Below are 7,168 nucleotides of genomic sequence, written 5' to 3' on the forward strand. Positions count from 1 at the left end.
ATCCCATCATTTCCTCTAATACTCCATCAGAGTCATACATTTTTCCTGATAAATTCTTCTTTGTTATAGCAGAGAAGTGCACTGTCAGTGAAAGGAGGATTGGTCCATCTATCAGGAAGAAGAAGAGGGCCAGAAGGCCAAGGAAGGGTGATTCCAGAGACCCAGGGAGGCTGAAGGCTAGCATGACAGATGTTCCTGGGGCAGGGAGGGAAGAACAGCAGGTGGAGAGAACAGGTAGCCCATATCACCACTGTGCCGTGCCTCTGTCCAGCTCTGCCTTGTCTCAAGGCTCTGTTCTCAGAATCTACCCCACAACACAGGGGTACAGATGCATTTGGCTCACCCATGCCCTCCTTCCTCCTCCCCCCTTTCTCCCTTTTTTCTTCCCTCTCCTCTTCCCTTCCTCTTCTCCATCATACCCCATCCCTCATTCCTTCCTTCCATCCATCCTTCCCTCCCTTCTCTCCTTCCTTGGTGCCTTCCTTTCCTTGCCCTTCTCTCTTTCTTCCCATCTAATACTACAAGTGCTTCTCTCAGTCGGAATCCCCGATGGGTGCTAGAGACAATTACAAATTAGTGTCTCTGCCTTCCAGTAAGCCTGCTGGCAAGTAGCCACATGGAAATGCCAATCAAGAGTGTAACAAGTATCCTGGGGGAGAAAAGATGTGGGGTAAAGATTGGAGATTCTTCCTGGTGGGTGGCCGGGGTGGAAGCCCCTCAACTGAGCATCAAGGCAGAAGCTTCTTGGCAGGTGGATGGAGCAGGCCATAGCCAGAGGGCTTGGGGAAGCCAAGGCTGCTACGGGAGACTCAGACAAGAGGTTCTGCACCAGGGCTCTGTTCCACTGCAGAGACATTCCTAGGGCTGAGGCTGCTGCCACCCACTCCTGTGTTCCACTAGAAATACAAATGTGTTCAAAGCGGAAAGATCAAGAAACGATTAACTATGCTGGCACCTGTTCATGAGTGGTTTGGCTGTGTTCCCAACTGGGGTGTGCGCCGAGTGAGTGCAGGTGGCAGCAGCTTGCCTCACACTGCCTGGCATACTCCTCTGGGGAAACCATGCCCCATGGTTTCTGGACTTGCATCTCAGACCCTTGCTCTAGATGCAGAGGCTGGAAACTCATGAGGGAGAAAGAAATGGACTGTCAATCCAGGTGGGACCACACATTGCTCTCCATCTCCTCTCTGAGCCCAGCCTCACCAGGTCTCTGAGAGCAGCAGGGTATGAGACTACTCTCATACCCTGACTCTGTAACCAGAGTGGGGCTGGCCCTGCCCAACAGGCAAGGTAAAGGACTTGCTCAAGGCTGAGCTCTGGCAGCTGTCCCTCCACTCGGCTGTGGCCTTTCAGATTTCCTGCTGCTCTTCAGGTTCTGAGCCCTCTAAAGCTTAAGCAGCTTTGATTTCTCTGCAAATACCTTGTGGGTTCATTCTACCCTGCTTTATCAGAATGCCTATTGATCCTCCAAAACCCAGCCACCTCCCAAGGAAAGCCTCTTATAACCACTTAGTCCCCTGTGGAATGTCGCGCTTCTTGTTACTATGGCCATTTCTCAATGGAGTCTATTGGCGTTTGCGACCCGGAACTCTGTAGGCCTCATTCATGTGAGAGTGTCAAGCCTGAGAACACAGGACTGATGCCATGGGCATTCGTTGAATGGTGCAGAGTCTGCCCCAACCAGACTGGCAGCAAACTCTGAGTACAAAACTCCTGAAGACCTGCTTGGCCAATGGCTAGTGGGCAGATGCCCAAGAAAGGGAGGCTGCAATGTTCCTGCAAGGCAGCTCAGAGTCCTTGGAAAGACTCCAGACTGCAAGGATGGCAGTGGCCAGGGACGGGACAAAGAATGGGCTTGCTGGCAGGTTTCCAACTCAAGGGTACAGCTGGCCAAGCCCAGGTTGGGCAGAGAGCCACTAGCACTGGGGATGAGGAGTTGGCTGAGGTGGGGCTTAGAACAAGATGGCCACAAGCCACTCAGAATACGCAGTGTGAATGATGAAGCGGCTGGGAGTCAGTGAGTGAGTCATACGTGAATAAGGCTCAGCTTGGAGAGCAGAGTGGAGCATGCCCTGGAGTAAGTGATTCTATTTCACAGAGCCAAAGTCCCCCTGCCATGGCACCATGACATTTACCATCCCAGATCCTTCTGGGTGACATCGTGGATACTGGATAAAGCAGTACCATTTTCTGAGTGATGACATCAGTGGCCTTTTAAGGCCCCTTCCTATAAGATGGAGTGGGGGGGGGCGCTACCAAGGCCCTGTGACATCTTTGACCACACAGGAGTTAAGGGGTCAGCTGGCAGGGTCCACCACTCTCCTCTACCTTCATTTGCTTTGCTCTTTTCTACTCCTTACAAAGAGAAGTAATTAACTTAGCAGGCCGAGTAACTGGAAGGCCCTTAAGCATTGCCTTGATTCAGCCATATGGAGTTCACAAGTGTTTCCTGAATTTACCTCAAAAAGCCAAACCTAGGTCTCCTCAGATCCCTCCTCCTACCAATGGAGGCAGAGAGACATCTAACACTTGGGCCTACCCTGACATTGGCCTGAGCCCTAAATCTCCCTCTCCCCTCATCCATTGTACCCCAGGAAGAGCTCTAGTCCCAGGAGAAATGAATGCTTTTCGTTGCCTGGACTCATGTCATCAAAGCTGCACCTGATCAATGTATCTATGCGCTTGACACACAGCTAGCTGGTCTGCAGAGGGTAGGCAGGCTCTATGTTGCCAGGATTCCTGAACCAGGAGTCTCATGGAGCCTTGGTTCCTCACTAAGACGTCCTAGTACCCAAGCAGCATCAAGTCAGGACTGCTGGGCCCTGGGGTGATCTAGTCTTTGCATCTTTGGGTGCATCTGAACAATAAGGACCTAACTTCTTATAGATCTTGCCTGAGAACTAGAAAAGACAGGTGCAACATAGACCCTACTGCAGACATTCCTGAGCACCTGAAATTAAAACCTAAAGGGTCCCCAAGAAGAGGTGTGAAGCACGGCTTGGGAGGAGGTCTTCTAGGTCCCATCAGGCCTAGGGCTCCCCACAAGGGGCTTCTAGCTCTGCTTGCCTGGTACTAGAGACTCTCAGGAACCTGAGGCTAAGAGGCTGCTACAAACATCATGTGACTGCAAGGCCTGAGGTGAGGTGGAGCAGGGAGAGGGCTGAGCACCCAGCTCTCTTCACAAGTGCGTGCTTATTCAGCTGTATTCCCAAGCAGAAACTCAGCCATAAGACAGAGCATCGTGGGAAATGCAAAGCTGTTCTGGCCCGTCTGCCTGTTCTCTTACAGATGAGAGAACAGCACAGTTTGCCTCAGAGGGCACAACCCGCAACCGTCCTGAGTGAGGGCCAAGCATGCTGGCTGTGAGTCAGTGTCTGGTCCCCTGTTGCTTCCAGGATCCTCAGGGACCAACAGGCAGCAAGCCCGGCTGTGGGTGTGAGCCCCGTGGGATGTGGTAGTGCTTCCTTGATAGGTTCTCTGCCAGACCCAGGAAAGACAGCCATCTCTCTTCCAGACCTCGCTGTCGTCCCAGACTGTCCCCTGTGGTGGACAGCATGGCAACATGCCTGAAAGGTTGATTTTCTTTTCTCCACTACCTCCAGCCTTTCTTTATTAAGCAAGTAGTGATTTTATCATATGAACAATAGGCAAGAACCATTGCTATGTATAATTCTTTAATACTCTTTGTCACTTAAAATTATTACTATTTTTTAGACAGGAATAGTCTGTTAGCTCCACTTGCTTGAACTCTGAAGCTCATGGGATCCTCTGCCTCAGTCTCTTCAGCAGCCAGGACTCCAAGCACTTGCCACTGCTCAGGGAATTTCTTTTTCTTAGACACAGTGTCACCATAGCCCCACTGACCTAGAACTCATTATGCAGACCATGCTGGCTTCAGACTCACAGAGACCCATCTTCCTCTCTGCTTCCTAAAGATTGGTACTAAAGGAATGTGCCACCATTCCCAGGTTCACTTTATTTTTTTAATCATAGATATTTATGGAATACAATTAAGCATTCATTCATAAATACAGTGTAAAATGATCAAATTAGGTTAATTAGCATTCTTTTATGTTAGAAACTTTCAAATCCTGTCTTCTAGTTCCTTATAAAATGTATAATCAATTGTAGATTGCTGTCACCCTGCTTGCCGTACAACACTGGAATTTAACCCTGTGGCGAACTCTCTTTTGGTACTGCTTATCTTCTTCTCTTTGTCTCTATTCCTCATACCCTCCTAAGCCTCTAGTGGCCACTGTTCCCTCTACTTCTGGAAAACCGACATTTTCTTTTCTTTCCACACATGAAAGAGATCATGCCGCATCTGTCTTTCTGTGCCTGGCTGAACATGATATCCCTAGTTCCATCCATGTTGCTGTTGCTGCAAATGGTAAGATTTATGACAGAATACTATACTATCCCTGTGTGTATGTGTATGTGTGTGTGTATGTGTGTGTGTGTGTGTGTGTGTGTGTGTGTGAGAGAGAGAGAGAGAGAGAGAGAGAGAGAGAGAGAGAGAGAGAGATTTTCTTCAGCCATTCATCTACGGATGGACACCTGTTGGTCCCAAAGACTGGCCATTGTGAACAGTGATGCAATAAGACAGAAGTACTGACTTTATCTTTGTTGACTTTACTCTCAGTAATGGGACATCTAGATCATATAGTGGATCTATTTGTGTTCTGTGGTTTCTGTAATAGCTCTGACAGTGAACATTTCTCTAACAGAGCCCCACTGCTGGTTTTCTCAGCCATCCTGTGTTATCTTCTGTGTCTTCAATAACAGCCCCTCCACCTGGGCTTGTGTGATATGTCATTGTAGTTTTGATTTGCATTTCCCTGAAGGTGATGAATGCTTATTCAGGGCCTCCACTGTCAGAATTGCTTAGGTAGGCATCCTTGCTGCATCCTGGCTACAGGAGGCTGTCAGAGTACCTGCATGCATCTCTGCCCTTCCCTGGGGTAGAAGGCCAGATCTTGGTACAGTCATACTCGAATGCTCTTGACTTTATGGGTCAATAATTGCAGTGAACTTTACAACTTCCTAGTTCTGATTCTGGACTTCAGCATGCTCCTGGACCTTAGGGCTGCCTGTGAACATTGCTCAGGGACCCCTGAGAGCAGCTCCAACTCTCAGCACTTGGCCCATTTCCCCAGGGCCTCTAGCTTACTTGTAATGCAGGGACCCATGTTAGCCGTAGTCTGGTAACCCCATACCCTTCCTGTCCTTGCACAGCTGTCACAGTCAAGACACCCTTTGCCATTTGGTCCGGCCTCCGGAACTCTACTTTGATTTTAGATTAGCCCACATGATGGGGTTGGGCTTAGCCAAAGGCAAGGTGGTTTAAATATAGCTCTGTTGTCAGATCCAGGTGAGAAGCCTGCCTGTCACACATTCCCCAGGCCATGTGGTTGATGATAGCACTGTAGGCACTGTGTTTCCTCATCTGTGTCACTGGAAGATCTGGAGACCAGAAGGTGATGAGTGAATACATATGGCATCTAACAGCCTTGTCTGATGGGAGAGTGAAGACAGGAATGCAGGAGTGCTCAGTGATGTGACTCATGCTGCTTGGGACCACGGTGAGAGTGTTCCTGTGGCAAGAAGACTTCAGCCCTGGGCCTTGGCCACAGGTTGTCTGGCAGTAGCTCTGTAGAGCGCTTCTTCTTAGTGAACTTCTCTGTCTCTCCCCAGTACAGTAAGGAGTTTACAGTGTTCACTATGGCCTCTCTAGAGCCTTGGTGTTCTGGAATTGAATTTTTCACATGGAATGACCCTTGATGCTGTGTCCATCAAGATTCAGAAATACCTTTATTCAGGTGCATGACTTGAGGAGACTAATCCCAGAACTGTTCTCAGAGGCATGAATGTCACAAACCAGGCTAGTTGAGGGCCTTGGAGTGAAAGGCAAGGGAAGGGACAGTCACCACAGCCTGACAAGGGTTCTGTGCTCAGCAATTCTTTGAAGAGGAGACAAGCTCATGTGACAGAGAGTCAGCTGCTGACCACCTCAGCCTGGCTGGACAGGAAGTGCTTCTGTTTGTTAATCTTAGGCCCTCCTGGTGCTTTTCTTTCAGATCCAACTAGAATTCACAAGACAGGAACTTGTCAGTGCTATACACAGTGATCATCCTCCCAGGTCCATGATGGTTATATTCCCAGGTCCATGATGATTATATTCCCAGGTCCATAATGGTTATATTCCCAGGTCCATGATGGTTATATTCCCAGGTCCATGATGGTTATATTCCCAGGTCCATGATGGTTATATTCCCATGTCCATGATGGTTATAATCCCATGTCCATGATGGTCAGTCTATAGAGTCCATGAAGGTCAACCTTTAGGTCCCATGATGGTCAGCCTTTAGGTTTCATGATGGTCAGCCTTTAGGTTCCATGGTGGTCAGCCTTTAGGTTCTATGGTGGTCAGCCTTTAGATTCCATAATGGTCATTCTGTAGGTTCCATGATGGTCAGCCTCCAGATCACACAATGGTCAGCCTCCATGCCCCATGATGGTCAGCCTCCAGGTTCCATGATGGTCAGCCTCCAGGTCCCACGATAGTCAGCCTCTTGGGTCCATGAGAGTCATTCTCCAGGTAGACAGCAGAGGACAGAAATAAGATCTAGAAGGGCACATGTAATACTCTGCCTAGTGCCTAGTTAGGGCAAGGCAAAGTAAACAGTGCTTCAGCACCTCACTGTAAGAGTGGGGCTTTAAGGTACAGAGGGTGGTTTTGAATAAACAACAAGTAATTTCTGAACTCAATGTGAAATTGTTCCTTTAAATGTAAAACTGGGTTTAATTGTTTTCACATTTCAGCAGTTACAAATTTCCATTCTTTTTTCTTCTGAAACTATTTTCTAAACAAAAGTTATAGTAATCATTCATTCACTTCCCTTCGTAACTAATAATGCACATGACCAACCCCCTCCCAAAGAGCTCTAACTTTATCCCTCTTTATTCAGCACACCTGAATGGGACGGTTAAAAGGGAGATCACATGGTTAGTGATGTTTCAACAAGTTAGTCTATTCTTGGGGCCTGTCATGACCCAAATTCCAAGAGAAAAATCTTTAAGAAATTAGACAATATTGATGAACTACATACATGTTGATTACAGAGGGAAGCAATTCAGGAGCAAAATGGAATTTTCAGCCACAAGACTA

This window comes from Peromyscus eremicus, chromosome 10 (genome assembly GCF_949786415.1).
Source record: "Peromyscus eremicus chromosome 10, PerEre_H2_v1, whole genome shotgun sequence".
In the NCBI taxonomy this organism is placed as follows: Eukaryota; Metazoa; Chordata; class Mammalia; order Rodentia; family Cricetidae; genus Peromyscus; species Peromyscus eremicus.